Source organism: Schistocerca serialis, chromosome 2 (assembly GCF_023864345.2).
Source record: "Schistocerca serialis cubense isolate TAMUIC-IGC-003099 chromosome 2, iqSchSeri2.2, whole genome shotgun sequence".
NCBI classification, from domain to species: Eukaryota; Metazoa; Arthropoda; class Insecta; order Orthoptera; family Acrididae; genus Schistocerca; species Schistocerca serialis.
In genome coordinates, this window is record NC_064639.1 from 716,751,604 (window position 1) to 716,779,403 (window position 27,800).

Consider the following 27,800-nt stretch of genomic DNA (forward strand, 5'->3'; position numbering starts at 1 on the left):
TCTGCTTTTCCCACTATCTATTTTATGTAGTCATCCAGTTAAGGGCGCTCTGGATAGTTACGCCTAGATGTTTTACGCAGACGCTGCCTGCAGGTGTTTGTCATCAATAGTGTAGGTGTAGCTGTACAGTAGTGGATTTCCTTTCCTATATATGCGCAATACGTTACATTTATTTACGTTCAGGGTCAACAACCAATCATCAATTCTCTGCAGGTTGTTCTGCAAATTCTTACTATCTTCTGGCGTTGCTACTTTGGTATAAACAACTGCATACTTCTTTTTCAGTACTTCTGGATGGTGTTCGTCTAATATTGTTGTCAAAAACATCATTCTGTTTCAGTTTTCATTCGTATCGAGTTCTCCTGTGATCTAAAACTTACGTTCCATGAATATCCGCGTGATGTTTCCTTCTAGTTTCTATGCCCACGAAACATCTGGTAGTTAGCTACGCAACACCTTGGAAGATAATTTTTTCCTGATTTTTCCTTTTTTGTAGTGTTAGTGCGTGTTAGTGCTTTTTACAATAGATTACCATCATGTGGAATAAATGTGGATGTTGTTGTAGGTCATTACATGAGAAACATGTCAGGAATGTGGGTAGGTGATTAATTGGGGTGAAGAGGCCATTAAGTATCTGATGAGTATCCACTGTGGACTTATGGATTATGAAACCGAGACAAGACAATCGTGGAACAGGGATTTTTATTCCCCAGACAGAATTAAAGACGGTGTCTTTTTCAGTTAGATAGGTTGGAGGGGGAAGGAGAAAATGGGAACTGGACTAGATAATAAGAAATAAACAAAGTAGAAAACCTGTGAAGTCATATTTGAAATTCTGGTTAGAAAACATGTTTGACTTGTTACCTGAAACAGGAAAGAGCCTCAGCCAGTTTTTGAGGAAAGTGAAGAGCAACAGACTCGTAGGAACAACTTTAAGGCTAGGACAGTAGGAAAGGCAAGTAGAAAGAAAAGGCTTCTGCTCTTCGATAGTTTCACTGAAGGGCTGCAGACTGAAGTCTACAAGAAAAGCTAAGTGTAGAAGCTTAGGCAGGTGACAAAGAAGGTCAGGTATAAATAGTAGGAGGAGCAGGATATAGTCTGGCTAGCAAGATGAGTATGCTATTCAATGTGGCATGGAGGGCATAGGAGCAGCAGAAGCAGCAGCAGCACACATCGTATGGGGTTTGACCAGCCCTGGGCTAACAGAGCTGTCACCCATGTAAACAAAAATCTAAGTGGGTTGCTTTTGAATGAAACAAAATCTCATACATCTGCTGTTCCTGTTGCTGCAATTGGGAGACAGGATTACGTAAAGCATGGCCTGTACCTGAATATCAGGAGAAGGACAGGTTAGTTGGGCACTTGCACACAGTGTAAGGGGGACTGGAAGCACGCAGGGCACAATTCCTGTGACTGCTAGCGTCAGAGGAGCACATTTTTTTTTTAGGTTAGAATCAGGTTACAGATAGACAGCCTTGAAAGAGTTAAGAATAGAACAAGACCATAATGTATGTAACAGTTAACAAAAATAAGTTCAGTATCTTTCATCAGAAGATTAGACAGCTGAGAAACAAGGCGGATGAGATTCTTAAGTGTCTAGAAAATGTGGGAAATCCTGAGGTGATCAATTTTCGGTGCCTCTGTAGAGTCGTTTTCATGTAGAGTGAGTAGCGAATAAGGAGCATCGTAAGATACGTAAATGTTGGACACAAAGTCAAAAATATTGATACAAGCAGTCGTTACCTAGCCAACGGTCTTGCCGCAGTGGTAACACCTGTTCCCGTCAAATCACTGGAATTAAGCACTGTTGGGCTTGGCTAGCATTAGGATGGGTGACTGCCCGGGTGTGCCGAGCGCCGTTGGCAAGTGGGCTGCACTCAGCCCTTGCGAGGCCAATTGAGGAACTACTTGTCGTCTCTCATAATCAGGCATACTGCCAATGGTCCGCTTCTTCCCAACAAGTTATTTCAACGACGCGACTAGGTATCTTCATCAGGTGTTTCCAGTCTCAGGAAAAACCTGATGAAGACGCTGAGTGATGGCGTCGAAATATCGTGTTGGGAATAATCGGACCATTGGCAGTACGCCTGATTCTATGAGATGACAACGAATCGCAGGGAAAGTCCAAGAAATTTTAGAGGAGCAATTTGACTGAGAAGTACCGGCTCTGATTACGAAAACTGACAACGACCGGGAGAGCGGTGTGCTGCTCACATCCCCTCCGTATCCGCATCCTGTGACGCCTATCGGCCTTGGCTAACAAGTCGGTCGATCGGTAGAGTTGGACCATCCAAGACCAATTCAGATGCAGTTTTTGTGTTTATCGGAAGCTAGAGCATGTGCTTGTGAGCTGTTACTGCAGAATACTTTTCCTGTAATTGTAACAGTCTACAGATCCCCTCTAAGAACTTCAAGCTACTTGTGTGAGCCCTAGATACGTCATTGAGCTACTTGTCAGGCAAGAAGAAATTTTTATTTCTGAAGACTTAAATGTAGTTTTCTTAAATGCGTTGCACAGCAAATTCAATTTCCGGGTACGCATATAAATGTTGAAAGTTATTACGTGCGGCAGGCGGTAGGGAATCGAAGCCTGCTCAACCGTCGTCTTACAACCCGTATCTGGCACACGCATAGAGTGCAGTGTTGCAGGAGGTAGGCCGCCGCTCGTATTACATTTCCACAGCGAGGCGAGCTGAAATCAAGAAGCGCAAACGGCACAGTATGACCGCACCTCACGCGTCATTCTGCGAGCCTTGCACTACGGAGCCATGACAAGTAACTGCCGAACTTAGCCGCTGCATGGCGTCCTAGCACTGACGGGAAGTGCGAAGGCAAAGGGAAGTGACAATAATTTAGGCGCCGCTGACACGTACAGATATGAGGACTAATGGCCGCATCACTGGCCGCAGGGACATTAAGTCCAACTTAAAAAAATGGTTCAAATGGCTCTGAGCACTATGCGACTTAACTTCTGAGGTCATCAGTCGCCTAGAACTTAGAACTAATTAAACCTAACTAACCTAAGGACAGCACACACATCCATGCTCGAGGCAGGATTCGAACCTGCGACCGGAGCGGTCGCTCGGCTCCAGACTGTAGCGCCTAGAACCGCACGGCCACTCCGGCCGGCTAAGTCCACCTTAAATACGACCGTTTGCGAGGCCCCAGATTCAATGTCTGGTCATCCCATCTGCATCTCTAGTTCTGACAGAATGACAGTCTCGCTAGTTGCAGAGTAACTTGACTGACAACTCATTAAGTGCTGCCAGCTGCCGAGAGAAGTTTTCACCTCCAAGACCACAGCCAGATGGCTGAAGTGAGACTTAATCACTGCAGGCTGCCACTGCTGTTTGGCCACTGCCGTGTTTGGAGAAGATATGGGCGAGTCGGAACCTCACTCTGGTGAAGGGCCTTAGCAAGCGACTGCAGACTACCGTTTACAGCCTGTGGGGTGAGACATCTGAGTACCGCCTCCCTGGCAGTATCTAGTACTGCCCCACTGGCTGTACATTGTGTTGCTGATTTGAGTCTTGGGTCTCCACCTTCACAACAGCTGCGGCCCGTTTGGTATCTGCGTACAGAACCATTTTGTAAGGCACCGGGCGGGCCGCATTAGCTGCGCTGAACTACGGTAGCCTTGCGCCTACAGACCCTTCTCGCAGCCACCTGCACGACACCGCCGCTGGGTCCTGAATTGCCCAATAGCCGTAGCCGACGAAGCACTGTGTCCGCATTCCTTGCCGCACTCTAGTGTGCGAATCACCACGCCTTCTTTCAAGCCGTACCGTAAATTAGAAGTAATGAATGTAATTCTAGAGAACGGTGTTTCATTGTCGCCTTAGGGCATATGTCATCCACACCATCTCCCAATTCTGTCTCACGCACTAGCAGCATCAGTCACCTCCTGACCCGCTCAGCTCCCACATCCACTACAAATCCTGACCTGAGGTGTGACCGCTACAAAAGATTCTGATAAGTAAATTGAACCGGAAGCGTTACTTGGCTGATTCAGTCGGGTTTCAGTGGTAAAATCCCAACTCGTGTGCAGCAAGACAACAGGATAGCATTTTTATGGCCAATGCTCCGGCTGAAACAATTTTTACCCATTGTTAATGGACTCTCTGATCATAATGCGCAATTAAAGGTAGTAAACAATGTAGCACCTTACAGCTCTGAGGCTTGTTCACACAAAACACTGAGGTTGTTGAATGAGACCAGAGTACAGTGTTATAAGAACAAAAGAAAAGATGTAGTACCAGTATGGGTTGAGATGTACATAGAACGAAATGATAAAGTGGAATTCAATGCATTTCACAACAAATTTGTGTCAATATTTCTAAGTAGATTTTCTAAAAATTTTCCTTTAATTCCATCAAGAAAACAATTACCCCATGGCTACATAAAGAGATTGACATTTTATGAAAGAGGCAAAGGGTAATTTATGTAGAGCTTAGAATAAGTCAAGATCCTACGTTACTTGCAATCTACAAAAAATACTGTAATATTTTATGGAAAGAGATTAAAACGTCCAAAACTTAGCATATTCTGGTCGAAATTAATAATTCAGATATTAAAACTGCCTGGGGTATTGTGTAATGGGAGGCAAGACAACCAGTCAGTGTACAAGATACCACAACAATTAAATTAATTTACAATTTTATAACTAACAATTCACAATTTCAAGTACTTTTTACAAACACTTTATAGATATAACGGCAAAAATGAGATTAAATGGTTCAGTTGAAAATACGAGCGATTTTTTAAAAATGTCAGTACACGCTTTAGGCAACTAAATGCTATGGTCGCAGGTTCGAATCCTGCCTCCGGCATGGATGTGTGTGATGTCCTTAGGTTAGCTGGGTTTAAGTAGTTCTAAGTTCTAGGGGACTGGTGAGCTCATATATTAAGTCCCGTAGTGCTTAGAGCGATTTTTAGGCAACTAAAAGTAGCACCAACATCATTCACTTAAATTAATAGAATTATAAAAATTCTACACAACAAATGCTCATACGGCATTTTATTCGCGAAAAAACTGCTCCAGTTGCTGTTAAGAACTGCTTTCAGTCCATTACTAGTTTCAGCAGTTGTTTTAGGCCATATTCACGTAGTTTTGAAATGTCATATGTAAAAACAGAGGACTGCTGCAGTTCCATGTGATTACACTTTTGTACATCAGAGGAGGTAATTGACTGGGATGGCCCATCCACAGCGACTATTTTACGCTTATGTTAAATCAGAAAGCTATTTTAGTCTTTTATTTGTAAAACTTGCACTTTGGAATTTCCTAAGATGTCAAGACATAAACGTCTTAAGCCAAAAGAATATTTATAATGTAGTAAATAATAAAGTCATTAGGGGCTTAATGATCACACACCCCCGTCTCTCGCGGTATCATTGGGTACATAACGCTTTAAATCCATCTGGCTTGTATTTTTATCATTTGGAAGTTGTTTGTCTACACCACAGTGTAAGTTTTATACTCTGTGTGTACTTGTATCATGCACAAATAAACCATGTTTTCTCATTTTCTGTTAAATACAATGTTTATACGTATATCATACTATGAAACTTTCCAGAACCACTTGGAAATGGCCTAGCGTAAAGGCCAAAAGTGGTAGTGGACTCAATAAAGTTCTCGACAGCAACTAGAGCGGTTTTTCTTTAAATCAACAAACATTTGAGGAATCAGCACACGGAGAAACCGATAACTCGTATCATGTTCACGGAATTTCAAACAATTCTTAATATGTTCTGATATGTGTAATGCATCACCGGCACAGGGAATTTTTCCAGGTAGATTAAAATATGCAATTGTCAAGCTTCTCTATAGGAAAGGTGACATGAGAGACTTTAATAATTACCCTCCATATCCTTCCTGTTGTATTTTTCCTCTATATTCAAAAAAGTAATGTACTCGATCGTAGTCTCACATATAAGTAGAAACAACATACTAAGCGCTTCACAGTTTGATCACCAGAAGTGTTGCTCGACAAAGAATGCTATTTACATATTTACTCATCAAATATTACACGACTTAAATAACAAAGTTTCGCCTGTTGTTTTTTTGTGATCTCGTACTATGTCTTTTATTGTGTAGACCACGTTACTTTCTTAGAAAAACTCCCGTTTTACAGAACTGATGGCTTTACACACAACTGATTTGAATCATATTTAACAAAGAAAATGCAATACGTTGTGCTGAATAACACAAAAAATGTAGAAAGGAGAGAACATTTCAGTGACTAGGGAGGAATCACGAAGGGACTCCCAGAACGTTCTACTTTGGGTCCACTCCTATTCCTTACGTATGTGAAAGACGTTCCACTTAATATTCTTCAAGCAGAATTGGTACTTTTTGCAGATGATAGTAGCGCTGTAATAATTCCTACCATGAGAGAGAAGGAAACAGAGGAGATACTTCATTGGGTTTCTCAAAGAACCATAGTGATTCTCTGAGAAAGAACTCTCTCTTAATTTTGAGAAAACGCACAACAAATAGATTCGTACCAATAAATAACGTGGAAATGAACAGGACGCAGCAAACAGGATAGAACGCTCCAAGTTTTTGGATGTACATACCTTGGAACGTTAAATGGAAGAAGCATTTTACTGAGCTGCTCAAACAATTAAGTTCAGCTACCTCTGCTCTTTTATTAACTGCTAGTCATGGAAACAAACGAATCAATCTCCTAACATTGTGTGCATGATTCCACTCGGTAATGTCTTACGGAATAATTCTGTGGATTAAATCATCATTTAGAAAGGCAGTATTGGCTGCAAATAAGCGAGCAATAAGAATAATACGTGGTGTTCACCCACGGCCAGAGGTTAGATACCTTAAGTGCACCGTCAGAGCACATACACTATATGATCAAAAGTAACCGGACACCTGGCTGAAAATGACTTACAAGTTAGTGGGCCCTCCATTGGTAGTGCCGGAATTCGATATGTTGTCGGCCCACCCTTAGACTTGATGTTAGCGTCCACTCTCGCAGGCATACAGTCAGGTACTGGAAGGTTTCTTGGGGAATGGCAACCCATTCTTCACGGAGTGCTGCGCTGAGGAGACGTATCGATGTCGGTCTGTGAGGCCTGGCGCGAAGTCGGCGTCCCGAAACAGCACAAAGGTGTTCTATAGGATTCAGGTCAGGACTCTGTGTAGGCCAGTCCATTACTGTCGTGCAACCACTCCACCACAGGCCGTACATTAGGAACAGGTGCTCGATCGGTTTGAAAGATGCAATCGCCAGCCCCGAATTGCTCTTCAACAGTGGGAAATAGAAGGTGCTTAAAACATTTATGTAGGGCTGTGTTTTGATAGAGCCACGCAAAACAACAAGGGGTGCAAGCTCCCTCCATGAAAAACACGACCATACCAGGGGCTCCGAATTTTACTGTTTGAACTACACACGCTGGTATATGACGTTCACCATGCATTCGCCATACCCACACCCTGACATCCAATGGACACACTGTGTACCGTGACTCGTCACTCCACACATCGTTTTCTAACTGTTCAATCGTCCAATGTTTACACCCCTTACACCAAGCGAGGCGGCGTCTGGCATTTACCGGCGTGATGTGTGACTTATGACCAGCCGCTTGATAATGAAATCGAAGTTTTCTCACCTCCCGCCTAACTGTCAGAGTACTTGTAGTGGATCCTGATGCAGTTTGGAATTCCTGTGTGATGGTTTGGAACGATGTCTGCCTATTACACATTACGACCCTCTGCAACTGTCGGCGTTCTCTGTCAGTCAACAGACGAGGTCGGCCTGTACGCTTTTGTGCTGTACGTCTCCCTTCAAGTTTCCACTTCACTATCACATCGGAAACAGTGGAACTGGGGATGTTTAGGAGTGTGGAAATCTTGCGTACAGACGTATGACACAAATGACACCGACTCACCTGACCAAGTTCGAAGTCCTTGAGTTCCACGGAGTGCCCATCCTGCTCTCTCTCGATGTCTAATGCCTACTGAGGTCGCTGATATGGAGTACCTGGCAGTAGGTGGCAGCACTGTGCACCTAATACAAAAAACGTTTGTTTTTGGCTGTGTTCGGATACTTTTGATCACCATCATAAATAATCCATCAAAACTTGAGAAGAATAGTGCTATCTATACCTACAACATATGATGTAACAATGACCTTTATTACACGTTATTACAGGTGGTAACTGTTCAAAAAAATGGCTCTAAGCACTAGGGGAGTTAACATCTGACGTTATCATTTCCCTAGACTTAGAACTACTTAAGCCTAACCTAACCTAAGGACGTCACACACATCCATGCCCGAGGTAGTATTCGAACCTGTGACCGTAACAGCATCGTGGTTCCGGACTGAAGCGCCTAGAACCGCTCGGCCACGTGTTAATTGCTCAGATGTTTTCATTGCTCAGAAGTTTTAAGTGTAACTTAAAATAAATTTTTCCTGGGCAACGCCTTCTGTTACATTGACGATAAATCGCGTATACATATCCGGTAAATTGACTCGTTTCGCATCATTTAGGTAAAAGAATTGTTCAGATGATCTATCGAACATGTAAATGATGTGAGGGTACGAGATTCTCCAGGATTTTATAACTAATAATTCTGATGGCTATTGTGCACTGGTGGGAAAATCACATACTGTAGCAGTATATAAATGAACAAGAGTGACAAATTTCTCATTAGTGGGAAAAGGGAAAATATTATTTTCTCAAGAATTAATGTTACCCCTAGTTGGGATCATAGTTCCTTTAGATTACGTTTTATTGTTGTGGTTTGTTTATCTGAGGTATTCCCTTGGGGGTCCATGCGGCCACGAACTGGGTTGAGCTGCGACATAACGTCACCCACAAGTGCGCCGAAGAGGTGTCTGCGCCGCACGGTGCTCCAAGGAATACCGACGACCCGGACGTGCGACGGACAAGAATGTCAACAGCATTAGGGCTTGTTTGTTTGTGCATGTTAAGAGCTTGTATTTGAAACGCTGAGAGTGAGTCGCATAAAGAGTGAAGATTGTGTAGTGTTTTGTCCACAAATTTTTGCATTGCTACTTCAGTAGAGTTACTAACAATTATTTAATATGTGTAACGTAGGTGAATCTGTATGGAGACCGTCAACTTTTATTGCATTAGAAAAGTTCGACAGAAGTGGATTCTAGCGCTGGCTAACTTTTCTAATGTTATCCGCCCATCTTCCAAAAGATAGTCACCACATACTTTTCTTATCTTTTAGAATCCTACAAAGTATTTCATCACTCCATTTTCCACTCATCCCGCCAATAACATCTCCCCCACTCCACCCCCACCATCGTTCCATTTGTATTACATCATGATTACGTATTCCATTCTATGATCCATCTGTTCTGAAATTGTTCTCTCTGTAATTTCATTACTACTTTCGAACTAAGCTCATTTTCAATCAGTACCTGTGCAAATTCAAGATGTCAAAAATGTAATTCCTGCCAAGATTATCTTGTTTCGCACAATATTTCAATAACAGACCTAGCTGTCTTTATTGATGGAAGTGGTTTGCTCATTGCTTGAATTCGAATTGGATCAACGTTTGTCTCTTGCTTGAAATAAGTTACTACACAGTGCGATTACCTTGTGACATGTCATCGGTTTGCAAATGGACTGCTCGGCGCTATGTAAGGTGTCACTCACCTATTGACACTACAATTCGTGCAAAGAGGCTTATAAGTAGTTTAAAGAAATAACGGAAGTTTGCACGTACCTTCTACTCTCAGCCACCGAGTACATGCAAGATTCCACCATTTCTCAAACAAAACTTCGTGTTTCTCACTCCGTAGCTTATAGTCTGTCTTCAACGTAATTTGCAGCCCCATTTTTGTACGACATATCCGCATGCATCTAGATTGGCACCTTGTAACTTCCCAATACCCAGAGTCGTTCTCAAGCTTCAAAATCGCATCTATTTACTATCTTTCAGATGAACAAAATTGTACTTGTGAGATGTTGTTGTAAGAAAGTTCGAAATCTTTTGATACAGACATATCAATTAACAAAGCTATGCGCTTTCATTAAATGCTACAGACTAGTAGTTTCTTCCGTGTGATATCGCCTCTGTTAAAGTTAAACACATTCAGTTATCTTTCATTTTCATCATAGAAACGATTTTCCCAAACCAAAAGTAAGAAATAAATTATTTTTGTCTTGATAAAACTTGCTCTATGTCGATTATGTGTGAAGAACAGGATTATCCAGGACGCCTGTCTTTTTCAGGCAGCGCTCTTCCGCTACCGAAGCGCCACAGGGCTCTGGGCGGATTAAAAGGTTCAGTTTCCCATGGATTGGTTCTATTTGGTCAAAATTACACAGAGAAAAGTGGGGGAATGGCAAAAGAAATCCACAAAGGTTCAGTTCTCCTTTGGCCCATTCTATTTATTCAAATCTACGAAAATATTCAAGAAACAGCAGCAGAAAATCAGCCGTACTTGTAAGTCTTAGATTTTAGCTAAATCAAACTTTGTCTACTATATCAGTGGTGATAATCCTTCATCATTGTAGGCTCCGTGCAGTTTCACGTGACTGAGGAGGGCCGGCCGGAGTGGCCGAGCGGTTCTAGGCGCTGCAGTCTGGAACCGCGCGACCGCTACGGTCGCAGATTCGAATCCTGCTTCGGGCATGGATGTGTGTGCTGCCCTTAGGTTGGTTAGGTTTATGTAGTTCTAAGTTCTAGGGGACTGATGACCTAAGATGTTAAGTCCCATAGTGCTCAGAGCCATTTGGACCATTTTTGACTGAGGAGGGGCAAAATACTGGAGCAGTCTGTTTGACGTCCTCAGATGTACGAATCGGTAGCACACTGTCCGCTAAAGACAGACGTACCATCTGGAGTCCCGCGCCTGTCACTTGAACAACTTTACCATACGTGAAACCCATCCGGACTAAAAAACAGTCAACACTATCCTATTTATCCATTCTAGCCTCACAATTTCCATGTAATTAGTCGTCCGCTACACTAACATGTGGAAATGGAAATGAAGTCCCATGCTTTGTGACAGAGCGTAGGGGAACGATGCGGGAGATCGCACCGCTGTACTAGGCAAGATCCTAATGGAGGTGGTTTGCCGTTGCCTTCCTCCGACCGTAATATGGATGAAGACGACACAACACCTAGTCATCTCCGGGAAGGTGAAAATCCATGACCCCTCCGAGAATCGTACCCGGAACCCCGTACTCAGGAAGCGAGAACGCTAGCGCGAGACCACGAGCTACAGACTTACTAATATGTAATACAGTGAAATATCTTGGGTCTTGGCGCAGGGCAAAGTTGTCCTCGGAATGACACTTGCCAAATATTCAATAGAAAGCTCATTGTGCTGAGCACAATGGCAGCATGCTACAGTGCTGTCAACGACAAAGACAAGAACCTGTTCGGCGTACCTTTGTGATTGTGTTATTTAAGATGAGTAAGGGAGAGAAAGAAGACTGAAGGATGCCAGCATACAGTCTACACCTATCGAATGACATCCAGCAGGATGACAAGGGCAAATCACGATCAACAATGTCATTGTCGTTCACTCCATTAAATACTTAGAAAAGGTCAACCATTTACCCCAGCACATAGCTGGCCAACCACTGGCAGTCTAACATAGCTGGCATCAGAGCTATTTACTTACAAATAAATCGCGGTCAAACACTACCACCTTCAGATATTGGAGCTGCAGCTATGGAGTTGGATGTAGAAACAGGCTAATACCAATATCCGGCCAAAGTTCCATCAAATTCAACAGCCTCAAAAGTACTGCGAGACTTTCCCACTCCTTCCGTGTTGTTACGATGCAATTCATGGATTCTATCCGCCCACCTCCTCTCTCCCTCCCCCCCCCCCCCCCCACTTTCGCCACTCCCCTCCCCTCCAATTTCCATTTCCGCAAGAGGTCCGCCAACGTAATGCATTCTGACTCGACTTTCGTATCTAATGCTTGAATAATAGACTTCTGAGACCACGGCTATGTACCAGTATTTTAGACAGTTCTTAGTAATACATGTGCTAGAAAGTAATAACGTTGTGCGGTTAACTAGCTTGGAAGTATGACGAAGTGAAACACACAGTAGGCTCAGTAATCTACGACAGTAATTGTGAAATCTCATAATTCTTATACTTGGCAAAAGATCAGGTGATATGTCTCCCACGTGTCTCTAGATTCGATGAGATGTACAATAATAGGAAAGATATTATACAAGGCCGTTCAAAGTAAACATGGTGGTGACAAACGGCTAAAACTATTCTGTGCGTAGCGATACATCAAGAAGAATTACAGGGAACATGAAAGAAAGTTAAAAATTTAGAACGTTGCGAAGACTCAGAGAATCAGAAGTTCGGACATTTTTAAATCGACTTCTTCCAAACTGTCCGATCGATCATACTGGATATGACGAAACTTAGATTAGATTAGATTCAGTTTTCGTTCCATAGACCCAAAAAATGAGATGATTCACTTGCGTGTGGAACATATCTGAAAGAAAGACATAAAAATATAAAACATTTGAATATAATACTTACTACCATGACAATTTGTCAGGAGATAGTCGAAAATAGTTAATACAATGCAGTAAACAGGGACAGCTAATATTTACAGAATTAACACATTCTTCAGAATGACACATTATTATGCACTATTAATAAATTTATCTTACGCAAAATACCTAATCTTGACTGTTGTGATCAAGTCTTGTCAAAACTGAAATCTAACAGATATTTTTACTTAAACTGAGTTAACAGTCTCTGTTAAGATATTCATCTATGGAGTAGAAGGGGTTGCCTATCAAAAAGTCTTGCAAACTGTTTAAACCGTGCTTTATCTGAAACCAAGTTTTTAATGGTTGCTGGCAATTTATTAAAAATCTGTGTTCCTGAATATTGGACCCCTTTTTGGACCAAGGTAAGTGATTTTACGCCTTTATGTAGATTGTTCTTATTCCTACTATTGATACTGCGTACTGAGCTATTGTTTGGGAATAAAGATGTATTAATTGAAATATATTTCATTAAGGAATAAATATACTCAGAAGCAGTGGCTAGAATACAAAGTTCCTTGAAGAGGTTTCTACAAGATGTTCTCGAATTTACACCACAAATGATTCTTATCACACGCTTTTGCACCCTAAAAACTTTTGCTCGGTTTGATGAGTTGCCCCAGAATATGATCCCATACGAGATAATAGAATGAAACTAAGCAAAGTATGCAAGATTTTTTATTTTTACATCTCCTACATCTGACATCTTACAGACTTGTTTAGCCGCTTTAGCAATTTTGTGGTATGCCCTTCCCAACTGAATTTATTATCAAGTTGTCTGTCTTTGACCATCTAGTTCTCCGACCCGACGCTCGTGGATTTCTTTTTATAGGGTTATGTGAAATACCTTGTGTATTTGTCTACTTTGCTGAACATAATTCTAGAACTCAAAATGCACACACCTAAGTGACTCCACATATGTTTCAGAATGTACAGTGCGAAACGGGTTATCGCTTAGACGTAGTCCTTCTGACAACGGGGAGTCATATGGAATATCTATAAAGTACATAAAAATGTTCTTTTATATTCTCTGTAATTCTTATCGATGTTGGCTACGTATTAAATAGTTATAGCTGTTTGTAATCGCTATATTAATTTTGAATTGTCCTGTATGAGACTAATAAACGTTGGATGATTCGCGAATATTAGTTCAGCTGCATGAAACGTAGACAGTCTATGTGTACGCACAGCTGGCCTATTCGACAGGGCAAAACTGCTGTCACGTTTTGCAAGTGCTGCTCTGGTAGGCATTACTACAAGTTACTTCAGATGGCTTGGACGGCCTGTGGTCCTTTATTCTTTCCATGATTTTTCCCTTTACAACTCCTTCTTCTAGCAAATTAACTATATCTTGGCGCCACAGCAGATGTCACATGACCCTTTCCTTCTTTCTGTAAGCAGCCTCTTCTTTCTAGTAAGTCCTGATTTCGTACCTCCTTTGTCCACTTAACTGTTAAAATTGACATCTCAAAAGCTTCCATTTCCTTCCTCTTGAGGTTTAGGATGGTAAATACACTACTGGCCATTAAAATTGCTACATCACGAAGATGACGTGCTACAGACGCGAAATTTAACCGACAGGAAGGAGATGCTGTGATATGCAAATGATTAGCTTTTCAGAGCATTCACAGAAGGTTGGTGCCGGTGGCGACACCTACAACAAGCTGATACAAGGAAAGTTTCCAACCGATTTCTCATACACAAACAGCAGTTGACTGGCGTTGCCTGGTGAAACGTTGTTGTGATGCCTCGTGTAAGGAGGAGAAATGCGTACCATCACGTTTCCGACTTTGATAACGGTCGGACTGTAGACTATCGCGATTGCGGTTTGTCGTATCGCGACATTGCTGCTCGCGTTGGTCGAGATCCAATGACTGTTAGCAGAATATGGAATCGGTGGGTTCATGAGGGTAATACAGAACGCCATGCTGGATCCCAACGACCTCGTATCACTAGCAGTCGAGGTGACAGGCATCTTATCCGCATGGCTGTAACGGATCGTGCAGCCACGTCCCGATCCCTGAGTCAACACATGGGGACGTTTGCAAGACAACAACCATCTGCACGAACAGTTCGACGACGTTTGCAGCAGCATGGACTATCAGCTCGGAGACCATGGCTGCGGTTACCCTTGACGCTGCATCACAGACAGGAGCGCCTGCGATGGTGTACTTAACGACGAACTTGGGTACACGAACGGCAAAACGTCATTTTTTCGGATGAATCCAGGTTCTGTTTACAGCATCATGATGGTCGCATCCGTGTTTGGGGACATAGCGGTGAACGCACATTGGAAGCGTGTATTCGTCATCGCCATACTGGCGTATCACCCTCCGTGATGGTATGGGGTGCCACTGGTTACACGTCTCAGTCGCCTCTTGTTCACATTGACGGCACTTTGAACAGTGGGCGTTACATTTCAGATGTGTTACGACCCGTGCCTCTACCGTTCATTTGATCCCTGCGAAACCCTACATTTCAGTAGGATATTGCACGACCGCATGTTGCAGGTCCTGTACGGGCCTTTCTGGATACATAAAATGTTCGACTCTGCCCTGGCCAGCAAATTCTCCAGATCTCTCACCAATTGAATACGTCTGGTCAATGGCGGCCGAGCAACTGGCTCGTCACAATACGCCAGTCACTAGTCTTGATGAACTGTGGTATCGTGTTGAAGCTGCATGGGCAGCTGTACCCGTACACGCCATCCAAGCTCTGTTTGACTCAATGCCCCGGCGTATTAAGGCCGTTATTACGGCCAGAAGTGGTTGTTCTGGGTACTGATTTCTCAGGATCTATGCACCCAAATTGCGTGAAAATGTAATCACATGTCAGTTCTAGTATAATATATTTGCGCAATGAATACCCATTTATCATCTGCATTTCTTCTTGGTGTAGCAATTTTAATGGGCAGTAGTGTACTTTCCTATACTCCAGATGTACACCTTCAGAAAGTTCTTCTTCGTTTCCATCTCATGGAAATAACTTTTTGATAGTTTTGTTTGTGAAACTTGCGTAGTTTGATAACTATAATAACAAATAGCGGCAGTGAGTACAAGACGATGTAAATACAATCATCTCGGTTTCCAGGCCTCGTCATTTCGAATAATATTCTCGAGCTTTCGATGGCTGTCCCCGCCATCTAGTGACTACCGACGCTGTTTTTCTTTTTTTTTTTTTTTCGCCTCCCTCTCTCTCTCTCTCTCTCTCTCTCTCTCTCTCTCTCTCTCTCTCTCTCTTGTGATAGGACGTGATACAGAGTCACCGGTGGAGAACGGCCTTACTGTCCTGGTGTATAGGTAATTTCTATCTTACAGTGACATCATTGGATTGCACGTTGAATGTGTGGCGGTGGGACTTGAGGTCCCGTACCACCCTCCGACGGTGGAAGTTAAAAGCCGGGTCTGGCACGATTTTCCACTCATGTAACCACGGATTCAGCCGCTGGCACCAATCAGAGAGGCACACTGGGCACAAGAAGAGCTGTGTCGCCTTTAACAGGGTGCAGTATACCTCGTATCTTAGGGGTGGGCGGGAACATTGGCGTCGGCCCATAACTCTGCAGCACACGTCCTAACTTGCTGCTCGCTGCACCACGCTGTGGCACGAAGGCAACCGGCTTCGTTTCTTCTGCCGATTCACAAGGCGTCCTTCTTCAGTTAAATCTGAAAGCGTTTGCAATGTCTCTCTTCCTATAATCATTCTCTTTGAACACCTGCGTCAAGTGCTGCAATTCAAACTGTAGGTGGTCGTCGTCAGAAACTACTTTTTCTCTGTGTATTAAAGAGTTCAGGACCGTTGTCTTGCGAAAACTATCGGCGTTCAAATATCGATCAATGTGCGTCGGCCTCCTGCCTTCCGCTCAGGTAAAACATCCAAGAATGGTAGTTTGGCACCCTTATTTCTGACGACGGCGATTCCGTTATAAAAGAGGCGGCTTAGATAAGAATGAACAGCAGCAATTTTAACAGAGACCGGGAGTACACCCTGAGTCGGGCGTGGGGCGGGCTTTGGATGTCGAAAGGACATGTTTGAAGGAACAGACATGTAACTGATATGCCTAGCTGAGCAGTGGATCCACCTTCTTCAGGACCGATGCACAAACACGCTCGACCTCTTGTAGGAATTTCAGAGTAGCGAACGGGAGCGCAATGGACAGGGACTGCGGATAGGTGGCGCTCGGTGGGAGTGTGGATCGGCCTTGAGGCGTGCCGAGATAGTCCGCGCAGTTGCGCTAACTCTGTGTCTCGGATAGCGAGTGGTTAACGTACCTGCCTGGTAAGCAGGAGATCCCGGTTTGGAATCCCGGTCCGGCACACGTTTTCGCTCTTCGCCGCTGATTCCGTATAATGTCCTTCTGCACCTGACACCAGTGATCCCCTTCAGTTTTAAACTGATATTTAATCACAACGTAATTTATTTCTTCGCAGGCGAGATAACGATACAAGAACTTGTATACAAAATAAGTGGTTTTGGTATTCCTAGGGATTAACTGCTTTAAATAACTTTCGGTAGCCACTCTTACTCCTGTGCTTGAAAAACATTTCATATACAAATACGAAACGCTACCTTCGGCAGGAAGACGTCTAACCTCACCTCCTCAAGTGCGTTCCACAACATCGCATCGTCAAACTCTGAGAAAGGGTCCAGGTTGAAGCGGAGAGTCTCTGAGAAGAGCACGGGCTCCTGCGGGATGATGGAGATGCGCTTCCGCAGGTCGTGAAGGCCCAGCGTGCTGGTGTCCACGCCGTCAACCAGGATCGCCCCCTCTAGTGGGGCCAGCCGGAACAGGGCGGAGATAAGCGACGACTTCCCTGCGCCCGTTCGGCCAACAATGCCAACCTACATACATAACGCTTATTTTAATGTTACGAAAGTGGTAACAACATAATTATGATGCTTCATAGACAGATATAAATCATTGTGCACAGTAGCACCTTATGTGTAGCTTCAATGGTGAAATTAAGGTTCTTGAGAACTGGAGGGTCCGTTTGGCTGTACTTGAGATAAATGTTTTGGAAGATGACATGCCCTCGCTGTGGCCATGTTGCAGGTGGTTTCTTGTCTGAAATAGAAATTGCAGAGGAGCTCTTCACGAAATGAATCGTTTATTCTATAGCTAAATGTGCGCTGCAGTGATACGGCCAAACAATACTGTTGTACCTCTGTGGAAAATCCTCTACTTCTGTTCTGGATACAACCGATAGACTACATAAAATAAACTGAGGGAATTTCATTCTTAGAATCATACTAGTTCAGCTAGTTGGGGAAACAGATCCGGCGTTTCGTTTGATTGACGCATAAAACGTCTTAATACGCCTAGTACACTAAAATTATTACAAGAAACTATATGCTGTCATATTTAGGCCTGATGATAGAATAGACAAAAGAAAAGAATCGGTTAAACTCATTGTATTACATTTCATAAAACTTCATTTCATAAAACTTCTTATATGATCATGCTTACCATACTGAAAGCTGTAAAAACCTCTAACACGTTAACATACAAAAGATGCCATGGTGGCGCACAAGTTAAAATGGCTCAAAAATCCAATGATAAATACATACGAAGATTTAGAAAATAAAAAACAACAGTGAAAGTACAATATAAGGTCCCTAAAATCAATAAAAAGGCTATACAAAGTAATACACATCAGTTCGTACATGAAATTTATTTTTTTTCGCCAAGGCTACGGATCACAAAATAAAATTTTTGACGAGTTTTGATTGACGGCTAAAGAAAGATATCATTTGTGGAGGACAGCGTTAGTGCAGTCCCTAGAGACTTTTCGTCTAGTTTTTAATAAACTTTCAATGTTTTCAAATACTTGTGTGGTAAGAATTCCATGAAATATAGTTAAATTCCGGAGCACGCAATGACAATGTAATCCATTAATTGAAGTTGTAAGAATGTATTGTAACGTGAAGTGCCGTGAGTTTATTGAAATATATATGTTACATTACATACAGAGAAACATCAAGATTCAAGTTTTGAATCCCTTTCGAAAAGTCAAATTGAAAGCAACAAAAATAAAAGTAATAGTTCACCTGGTGGAGACTCCAGAGCAGCTTCAGGCGGAATTCTGGTGTACTCTAGCACCCTCTCCACTGACGTGATCTGGCTGACAACCTCAGTCATCTGGAGTATGCCGTGCTGGAGCATGCTGGTCAGAACGAGAGACTGCGAAATAGCCAGCCCCACGCCGGAGCCGCCAAAGGACCCTGCAAGACATGCCGCAGCGCGACGTCAGCTCTCACCGCTCAAACTTGCTCTCCTGGCCGTTAAAATTACAACACCAGGGAAGATAGCAAATAGCAGAATTGTACTTTGTGTATACCGTATAGTGGGAAGGTCACATAATTAAATTTGTAGGTGATTTTGGAGTTATACAAAGTAGAAAATTTTGCAAAGAGGGCTGACACCTCTGGCAGCAGCAGTGGCTTCAACTGGAGTTCCATGCTGCTTCGGCTCTCTGCCGCAGTTCGTTACTCACGTTGTCTGGTGAATGGTGGAGGGTCAGTCTCTCAACAACCCATGACCAGACGTCTTCAGTGGGTCAGAGGTGGTACCCTCTATATAAGATAGGTCAGGACAGCACGGACAGTACGCGGCCTTCTGTTATCGTGTTGAAAGATAAGGTAGGGGAGCCTCAAGACAGGACAAATCCGCAGCCCTTAACACGTCAGAAATGTAATGGCTGCTGTTCAAATTACCGGATACGCGAACCAAAAGTTACTGTGTCGTTGAGCCAGTGGTGTCCCATTATATGAGTCACGTGCTGGGCCTGTACGACGAGTTCTCGTCCACGGACACTTCCATCGCGATGCTACACGCGAAGAAGTGTGACTTGTATGGAATGACGCCCTGGTGCCACTCCTGTGACCAGTGTTGCCACTGGTCACACAGCTGTCACTCCGTTACACTGTGTATACTTGTCTTGTTGCAGACAAGCCAGTTTCGTCAATCAAGGTACCTCACGTGGATGCACAGTCATGAGCGGCAAAACAATGTCTGCTGTCTGAGACACTAGTTCCTGGAGCCTTGGACTATAAAATTAACCCTTTCACTGCGCATTTGATCTGAGAGGCCGCCTGCCATGTGCGAATAATTTTCAAGTGGTGTGTCCACATACGACTGTAGCAGTCTACCGTTATTACTGAGAAACAATTAAGAAGAAAAATGCAGTATTATCATATTAAATTGTTCCTTCCTAATCTTTAAAGAGAAACACTTATTTTTTTCGCATAGGCAGTCTATTACGAAAAAAATGCGTAAGTTGTTACATTAGTAAAACAACAATGTGTTGTCTGTTTCGAACCAAAACTCAGCCATAAAGGTGCATTACATTTTACACAAGTGTATGTAGCGCCACATAGTTCGTCATGTTTTATGTGGTGTCACCGCAAGGCACCACACTGGCTAGGTTGTAGGCCTCAAATCGGCTGCGGTCCGTCAGTACACATCGGAACCGGGATTCGCCACTTCGACGCTAGCAGACTGAGCGCCGCCACTCGGCTGGTCTTACGAGACATGCTAGCGCACTGCCCAATTCTACAGCCGACTTGAATAGGAATGGTTCATTTGTTATAACTTCAGAGATCTCATCTGCAGAGACGCTAGTTAGCATAGCCTTCAGCTAAGTCAGCAGCTACGACCTAGCCAGGCGCCACATACAGTTTATGCATTGACAATTGATCTATATGTGTGAAGCAATCAGAATTGTAAAGACGTATTCGCAGTTCAGTCTATAACTGCACTTGTAAATATTATTCAAATGGTTCAAATGGCTCTGAGTACTATGGGACTTAACATCTGAGGTCATCAGTTCCCTAGAACTTAGAACTACTTAAACCTAACTAACCTAAGGACATCACACACATCCATGCCCGAGGCAGTATTCGAACCTGCGACCGTAGCGGTCGTGCGTGTCCAGACTGTAGCGCCTAGAACCGCTCGGCCACTCCGGCCGGCCTTAAATGTTATCGTACAAACTCAAGATCGACGTTCACCGCTGATGCTGAATTAAAGATAAGTATTTAATTTTATTCCTGTCTATTAACTTTCTAATCACCTAAGATGTTCCATATACATCCCGTCAAGTATAGTTCATTGATCCTCACGTCAGCCTAAGTGATCAACGCGTGGTAATAATAGCCACTCGTTGTTATCAGACTAAGAGTCAAATTGAGTGACTCAGCCGGCTCCCCATTTTTCCATGAGGCCCATAGTTCCGCCTCATATACAACATTTTGCACGTATAATACAACTTCTCTACACGCTATTCTTCTTTGATGTTTCTGGTATCAGTGAGATAAGGTGGCACTCGGTTAGGCGTAAGGGATTGTCACAATCAGCCGGTCTCCTTCCACGACGGCCCTCAGTTCGTGGTCAGTGGTGAATCTCAAGGATCTCCTTCATTAGTTTCTACTAAAACTCAAGATACTGAAATACTTCTATATAAACTACGCGCGTTCGGCAGAGACGGGTCCACCAAATGTAAAAACACTTTTTTAATATCACTTTACGGTTATTGGTACACATTTTACTGAAACTGCCATCGTGTCACTTTCGTCGACAGCGCCCATATTTTCAGTGTAGCTTGCCATGCAAGCTTGTTCTCTTCTTGCTTCATTTGTGCTTCTGTCAGTTCTGTCATTCGCTATAATTCCGTTTTTAAGAAGAGCTGAAAGCATCCTCGTTTCCCGCTTGTCCTACCACTTGAGAGCAAGAAGCTCATCTGTTGACTTGAAATCGATCTCACTTGTTTTAAGCTTGTTTGTTAAGTGAGCAGGCAGGCCTTTACGGTTTTTCGTTACAGTTCCACAAGCAGTAGTCACTACGTCGTGCAGATAAGAAAGTAACGCTTGGCTAGTGTACCAACCGTCAACACACACTGTATGGCCTTTACTAAGGTAGCGTTCTAGTAAAGTAAGGTCAATCCTTCCAGGTAAGCCATCATTTACACGAAAATTAGATTCTTATGTCCGTTGCTGCACCCACATAAATAATAAAGTCAAGATTATATCAAATTTCACGACCACACAAGACACAAATCTTTAAGCCAAATCTACTGCGTTTGGTTGGTATGTACTGTTTGACGAAGACACGACTTTTGTAGAGCAATACACTTCGTCAGTGCAAAAATTTTGAAATGGATGGATAACATCTCGAAACGATTTTCTGAGATGATCCGCAATCGCCCAATTTTCCAGATTTTGTCGTCCCATGGGCCCTCAGAGTCACCAACAAAGTTAGATAAAAAGGTACCTATCTCTTGGTGTGATTTGCTCAGACATTGGGGTATACAGTAAGAGGCAGTTGGTGCAGTAACTTTTTATTTCATTTCTTCTTACGTGCGCCAGCAGAAAATTTATGGCAAGGAAACAATAAATTTCATCACCATGTTTTTCAAAACTTGCCGTCTCGAGTTTTCACTGACGTCGTTGCAAAGGTGCTCGTAGTGTAAGTTACATTGCTCAGCTAAGTAGTTTACAATTTCTTCGCTGGAAAAAAAACTTGGAAAGAGTCGTATGCAGTAGATAATCATCTAAACTGATCATTTTTCAACCTGAATGACTGTTACCGAACTTACACTTCGAGGTCCAAATCAGAGTCTTTGTCCATTTAGAGTTATTTGTTTTTTGTTTTCGGCTTATTTGTCGGGCATATGCCCAGGCTCGTCTTCGGAGTCGGATAAAGAAACAGTGGGAACATCGAACTGTGGATTTGATATACTGGTTCTGCGTTTGCTGGTTCACTAATATTAAGAATATTTGTGGTGACGGATTTACCTTCAGGCTCATCAACGTCATTATCTGTTCAACCATAATCTTCTGGCTTGTCCATGATGAAGTGTCCATCATCACTTTGATTTAGAAGACTGAGCAGCTCATCTTCTGTAAACGGACATTAACGTCGTGTCATTTTATTCGATACCATGGAAGCCGCAGGGCACATACTATATCTACACCTACATCTACATGGATACTCTGCAAATCACATTTAAGTGCCTGGTAGAGGGTTCATCTGACCACCTTCACAATACTCTGTTATTCCAATCTCATATAGCGCGCGGAAAGAATGAACACCTATATCTTCCCGTACGAGCTCTAATATCCCTTATTTTATCTTGGTGATCGTTCCTCCCTATGTAGGTCGGTGTCAACAAAATATTTCCTCATTCGGAGGAGAAAGTTGGTGATAGGAATTTCGTGAGAAGATTCCATCGCAACGAAAAACGCCTTTCTTTTAATGATTTCCAGCCCAAATACTAAGTGATATTATAACGCCAGTGATCTATAAAGAGGATTTAGCATTCAGCAAGTCGTTTCGGTAATTCCCGGCATTCCAACAATTAGATAGCATACTTTTGCAACGATTTTCTCCGACTTACTGGCCGGGTAGTAGACGTTATACGTACCTATACGACTGTAGTAGAGAACAACTGTAAATGTTTCTCAAAGCAAGTCGTATATATACGTCTGGGGCCGTGAAAGAGTTAAAAAAAATTTAAAAATTAAAACCCTTATTATCAGGACGATACACCTGGCCAGAAAACTCACAACGGGAAATCTGGCAGAGTTGAAGTACAAATAATTGAACATGGATTCTGTTCATGAGATATGGCATGTTACAGTTGTTTTGTACGCAATGTGGCCAAGAAATGCAGACTACTTTTTATTCTTAAACTGTAATGCCACGACGTGAGCAACATCCTTGTAAAAGTGACTCGTGTATGAATAAAACTACCAATGCTACTCCATCTGCCTGTTGACAAGTAAGTGAAGTTATAAACAATCATTCTTTTTTACAATTTTTAAAAAGGGAAATTGCTTTCTACACATCGACAACTATGACAATAAAGCATTTTACGTTATTTGTACATATTTACACTACAGACCAGAGGACAAGAAAAAATGCGATAATTTTGAGATATGTTGGAGAAAAGAAATAAATAATACTTTAGATAAATTATGTCGAAAAAGATTTACAAAGAAATAATATTGTACAGACTGAAATAACGAAAAATAAACACTTTCAGGCCACAAAATGTTAATCTTACCTTCCTAGTCTCCCGAGCAAATAATATCATAATTAGGAAGATGTAGACTGAAGAAAGAGTTGCGAAGAGCGTAAGGAATACTGAAAGTATAGAAAGCTGTGAAATGAAAGAAAGAACAGAAAACATCACGAGGATATGAACTTAGTACTTAAAAGTTATTGGGTACGTGTGGGGAAAACGTTTGCCACAGCATCCAGTTTTATTTCGTATTTGATCAGTTTTTCGTTTGCTAGTGTGTATATAGCGAAAACAGATAAAACATAGAAAACTGAAAAAACGAACGATATTATAAAACTAGCACTTCCTGTTACAGTAGTCTTACCTTCTGACAAGAGGAAGAAGCTGAAGGTGACGATAGTAGCGAAAATGCTGCTAAGTAAGTCCAACCATATGCCGAGGGCAGAAGCGTTTGTTACGTACAGAAACCACGCTGACGTGTGGCGGTCCTGTAAGAGCTCATAGTTATAATGCGTAACGTATAGTAACTTAAAATACACATATTACAGGTGGCGACAGTAGTGTAACCAACACTGACAAAGTTCAGCCATACGCCATGAACAAACACATACAGCAACGCTTGCGGAAATCATGTTGTTATATAGCAGCAGTAGTGATCTTCATGCGCAATAAAATGGAACAAAGAAGCCGGACAACAGCCTATGTTTCCTCGATGTGCCGTAAACGCTTAGCTAATTGCCAGCTAATATATTAATTTGATACTTTTAAAGCGATCTATGCTCGTCAAGCATAACAATTTTTTTTTTTTTTATTAGCAGGAGTTACGCTGGCGCTAGGTTGCTGAAAAGATGTTTAGAGACATGATTTCCTTTTGCGACATATTTCCACGAAGACAGTTAATATTTCCCTTTATGAAAAAAGAGACGTCTGCATAGTGTGTAAGCCTCGAATGTTGATAACTCTGTAAATAACTTCTTCTTTTGTTCTGCAACACTCTCTTGTCACTTCCTTATCTGTTTTGCTCGTAGCCTCTATCTGTACAGATGTGTCTAATTATGTAAGCTGTCATTTCGGAGAATAATAAATACGATCAAATAGACACATTGCATTGTGTTTATTCACGTCCTCGACCCTAATGATAATTTTTATTTTAACAGCTCATTTTTTGGAAGCGTACGTGACTTTTTTTCATGATCAGAATTGGGCTGATTGGACGTTATCTCTTTAGCCGGCAATACGCCTGTCTATCTGAGACAACTATTAACTGTAGTAATTATATAGAACCTGCAGGTCCTATAAAAGAGTGTGAACAAGATTGGTGTACCTGAAATATTCGAAATTCAAGGTCGTAGAATAATTAACACAGCCAGCTACTTCTAAAACACAATATTCCGTGTCTTTCATTTAACATTTGATCTGGGCCGTCAGTGTAACAATTAAATTACAATGTCAGCTGTGACCAGGACTGTAATTGTAGAAGTATTATGCTATATGTAATGTTATTCAAAAATATGTATATACCAAGACTGTATACCTTCTTCACGTAACGATACGATATGTATGAGAATACTAAGTCGAGATAAGTGTGAACGAAAAAGGAAAATTTGTAACAATAATCAAGAAACAATTAAATAAAACCATTAAATGCAAGAAACTAGTAAAATAAAGAAAAAATAAAATTGTTAAAATTACGGTACTATGGACTACAACGAAACAAGGTAAAACATTGATTTATTCATAAGCAGTAGTCTCGCTTTCAGTACCTTAAGAATCCATTTATTCGGATCTTTTTTTAGTAGAGATTTTGTACCTTACGGAATTGGCAATCGCTATGTAATTATTTTACATTTCGTAAAACAGCCACAAGATGTCTGATGTTCATGGTTAGGCGCGCAGTTTTCACTAGCGATCTGCAGTTGTTTTCGAAGAAGTACTTCTTATCAGTAAAGGTGTGCTGTTCGCGGATATCAAGTGACTTGTTTACCAGTTCGTGACATCACAGTCACTAACAGCTTCGACTAATTGTAATTGTACACTAATACGATTAGAACGAGAAGTTAGCATACTATGGTGGATTCGTTAAATGTAGAATGGGTAAATTCCTCAGCGAAAATATGGGTGACTTTTTCGCTTCAGCAAATGAGGTAATGATACCTACTCCAAGGGGAAACTTAGTCAGCTACCGTCCTCTCGATCTAGGTCACTGCACTGAACATGACATTCGCAGTACATGACACATTACGCGTACTCGGACCACCAGAATAGGATGGAGACAGTTTAATACCAAATAGTACGAATTCCCCACTATGGGAATCTAGTAAGAAAATGAAGGGATTATATTCCTACAAGAACATAAAGAAATACTTTCACTAGTGCTTGCAAATAATTTATGGAAAAGAAGGTTCATCCAAGGTTCAGGAACCACAACTCTTTATGTAATCTCGTATTATTACATATACAATCAGGTACCTCTGAGGACCTTCAGACCACAATTGAACTACAACGAAATAAAAGCAAACAGCTATCAAGGCAAACAGCTATCAATTTGTCTTCGTGGAATAAGAAACATGCCGTTTCTATACTTAAACTGCTTCAGTTCCGTTATCCAAAGACATTATTATTATTATTTCTTTCTTTTCTCAGACGTTATGTCTGGTCAAAAATCGAAAGTGACGCGGACCTTGATCAAGCGTGACTTCCATTTAACTGTATGGTATACGTTAAATTGCATTTAGGAACTTTCGGGTAATTTAACATGATCAATAATTACGGATTTCTGTAGTTGTATATATAAGTTTGGATGTAGCTGTATTGCATTGATGTACTGGTGGATATTGTGTGGTATGACTCCTGTAGTTAATAGTATAATTGATATAATGTCAACTTTATCCTTATGCCACATGTCCTTCACTTCCTCAGCCAGTTGGATGTATTTTTAAATTTTTTCTCCTGTTTTCTTTTGTATATTTGTTGTATTGGGTATGGATATTTCGATTAGTTGTGTTAATTTCTTCTTTTTATTGGTGAGTATGATGTCAGGTTTGTTATGTGGTGTTGTTTTATCTGTTATAATGGTTCTGTTCCAGTATAATTTGTATTCAGCATTCGCCATTACATTTTGTGGTGCATACTTGTATGTGGGAATGTGTTGTTTTATAAGTTTATGTTGTAAGGCAAGCTGTTGATGTGTTATTTTTGCTACATTGTCATGTCTTCTGGGGTATTCTGTATTTGCTAGTATTGTTCATCCGCTTGTGATGTGATCTACTGTTTCTATTTGTCGTTTGCAAAGTCTGCATTTATCTGTTGTGATATTGGGATCTTTAATAATATGCTTGCTGTAGTACCTGGTGTTTATTGTTTGATCCTGTATTGCAATCATGAATCCTTCTGTCTCACTGTATATATTGCCTTTTCTTAGCCATGTGTTGGATGCATCTTGATCGATGTGTGGCTGTGTTAGATGATACGGGTGCTTGCCATGTTGTGTTTTCTTTTTCCAATTTACTTTCTTTGTATCTGTTGATGTTATGTGATCTAAAGGGTTGTAGAAGTGGTTATGAAATTGCAGTGGTGTAGCCGATGTATTTATATGAGTGATTACTTTGTGTATTTTGCTAGTTTCTGCTCGTTTTAGAAAGAATTTTCTTAAATTGTCTACATGTCCATAATGTAGGTTTTTTATATCGATAAATCCCCTTCCTCCTTCCTGTCTGCTTAATGTGAATCTTTCTGTTGCTGAATGTATGTGATGTATTCTATATTTGTGGCATTGTGATCGTGTAAGTGTATTGAGTGCTTCTAGGTCTGTGTTACTCCATTTCACTACTCCAAATGAGTAGGTCAATATTGGTATAGCATAAGTATTTATAGCTTTTGTCTTGTTTCTTGCTGTCAATTCTGTTTTCAGTATTTTTGTTAGTCTTTGTCTATATTTTTCTTTTAGTTCTTCTTTAATATTTGTATTATCTATTCCTATTTTTTGTCTGTATCCTAGATATTTATAGGTATCTATTTTTTCCATCGCTTCTATGCAGTCGCTGTGGTTATCCAATATGTAATCTTCTTGTTTAGTGTGTTTTCCCTTGACAATGCAATTTTTCTTACATTTGTCTGTTCCAAAAGCCATATTTATATCATTGCTGAATACTTCTGTTATCTTTAGTAATTGGTTGAGTTGTTGATTTGTTGCTGCCAGTAGTTTTAGATCACCCAAATGTGTGATTTTGGTGGGTATGTTCCAGTAAT

At 41.6% G+C, this 27,800-nt stretch overlaps 2 pseudogenes; one reads left to right on the forward strand and one right to left on the reverse strand.

Annotated features, from left to right (window-relative positions):
• Positions 1 to 27,800, reverse strand: part of LOC126456356 (ATP-binding cassette sub-family C member 4-like) — a 212,906-nt pseudogene that overhangs the window by 15,298 nt on the left and 169,808 nt on the right.
• On the forward strand, positions 1,747 to 1,865 carry LOC126459710 (5S ribosomal RNA; annotated as a pseudogene).